The following is a 2,500-nucleotide window of genomic DNA, read 5'->3' on the forward strand; positions in this document are numbered from 1 at the left end:
CGAGAAAAGTAGAGAGAGGCGGGAGGGGGGGAGGGTCTCTACAGGGAAATAACTTTGGAAACTTTGGGAAACAGCGGAGTTTTTTATGATGGTAAAATACGCCCACGTATTACACACTACAACGGCTGTATCATTGCTTTCATTCACTATATAAAAGTTTTTGTTAAATTATGCTCTAGAAATTAAGAATTTAAGCAAATCATATTTATACATACATGCATAGCTGAGTGCTATTTGTACAAACTGATAATGCGCCCATATCAATTACGTCTATCGTCGAATGGAACTTTGATGTTGCATTCCTAAGTCTATTTAGAAAGGAGTGACACATTAAGACAGCTTATCACAAAAATACTTTATTAAACTCTTAAATATATAGGATTATCGACTCATTACACTAAAGCTTGCAATGATTTTAGCATTGTACATTGCACAAATGTACCAAAACCAAAATCGGATGTGCGTGTATGCAGCTGTAAATAATGTACAGTTTTTAGACATTTTTCCCAAAATAAGATGTGTAGAATGTGATCTAAATAAAGGAAAATGCTAAACCCTGGTGTGAAGAATTGGGCGCAGGGATCTGCCATATTTTCGTGTTCTTTCAGTATATCAGAGGAATGCGGGAAATGAGCACAACTTTTATTAAGATGAACAGAATTTCATGATTTTGGCAGACGAGAATGATACTCAGAAATGCAAATATTTGGAACTTTCGTATGGGGAAAAATGGAAAAAATGCCTTCGATTTGGCATTAAAAATCCGGAAACTGTAAAAACAAAAACTAACTATTACAGCAAATAAGTATGACCTGTATATAATTCCATATTCATTTAAGTGAGAATATTACCAGCAACGTCTCCAAAATGGTACATTTTTTGTTGCATTATCGAGAATTGTAAAACCTACAGTACTCCAAATTCTTGGAATGTTCAGGTTAAATGGGATTAAGGAATGTGGTTGGGATTGAGGAATGTGGTTACAAGAACTCTCCAGGTATGGAATTACACCGAAGCAGGGCAGGTTACAGACTTCGGTCTTGACTGACCAATGGCCAAGTACCATATGGACAGCTTTGTCACCATTGACTATGGTGATGATGATAATAACTAGGGAATCAGACATTAACTACAAATAACAGTTATTTTGCTTATATCTAGCAGTAGACCAAGGCCGTTGAAGGCAAGGCTTGTCAGTAGCTAAGGACAGATGAGGGCGAGTTAAGTCAGTAGCCAAGGGCAGCTGAAGGCAAGGCCAATCATTAAACAAGGGCAAATGAAGGCAAGACCTGTCAGTAAACATGGGAATGCCAGCGTAGAAGGGCAGGGGAAAGCAAGGTCAGCCAGTAGAGAGGTGGAGGTGAAGGAAAGAACAGTCTGTGTGCAAGGGCAAGTGTAGGCAAGATCAGTTGAAGGCAAAGCCAGACAGTAAACAACATTAGATGAAGGCAAGGCCAGTCAGTAAACAAGGGCAGGTGAAGGCAAGGCAAGTCACTAGCCAAGGAAAGGTGAAGCAGGGCAGGTGAAGGCAAGGCTATTTCACTAGCAAAAAGGATGTCGGTAGATAAGAACTTTTAAAAGCAAGGCCACTCTGTAGCCAAGGGCAGGTGAGGCAAGGCAATGGAGGCAACAAGTAATTAGATTTAAAACTCGGTGATCGCTGTAACATCAAGAATCAAAAGCTTGTAACAGAATATAAAACACAACAGCAGCATAGCTGGTAACAAGTGCAAACATTTTTTTACCTGAAAATCTAAGGATTATTTTCAAAGAAATTGAGACTTTTAAGTGAAATGCCGGGATTTATGCAATAGCTAAACCCTACTAGAGTTACGTACTAATACTGTTATGGAAATGTCTTTTGATACAGTTTTTTTGGTGAGAAGTGGAATTATTTTTTAACTGCATTATCGGTACACTGATAATGTAAACTTTAAAAAATCATTACCTTATTTTCATTACCTTAAAGCTTATTATTCTTTGATTCGTTGTTAGTTAGTTAGTTTGTTTGATTATATATCACATAAGATAAATAACTATGTATTTAAAGAGATTGCTTTTCTGGGTGTAACCGTTGCCTTAAGTCTCCCACTGAAACTAGAGCCATATTGTCGTTGTTTAAAGTCTTGAGTTATCACTGCAGAGCGGCGGTGGTTGTCTGCATGTTTCGTTCATTAGCATGGAAGGGTTGGACTTCATTTTGTTTTCGTGATCTGCAAAGGTCTCAATGATGCAATGAACTCTCATTACAAAGACATTTTCAGATTTTTCTGAATTTTCAAGCGCTTTTTTTATATGTTTAGATTCTTGCAAGTTTTAAGACAATTGAAATATCTTCCACGGGACATAAGCTTGACACTTAACATATTTGATACCACAGCTGAGCAACTGAGTTCGCACTTAAAACTATTTCAAGTCGATGGCACTGGTATGTCTAAAGACTGGAGTTTGGCTAAGACATCAGGCACTGTCTTACAGTCCTTTATGGCTGTTATATACA

The sequence above is a fragment of the Macrobrachium nipponense genome, chromosome 21 (assembly GCF_015104395.2).
Source record: "Macrobrachium nipponense isolate FS-2020 chromosome 21, ASM1510439v2, whole genome shotgun sequence".
NCBI classification, from domain to species: Eukaryota; Metazoa; Arthropoda; class Malacostraca; order Decapoda; family Palaemonidae; genus Macrobrachium; species Macrobrachium nipponense.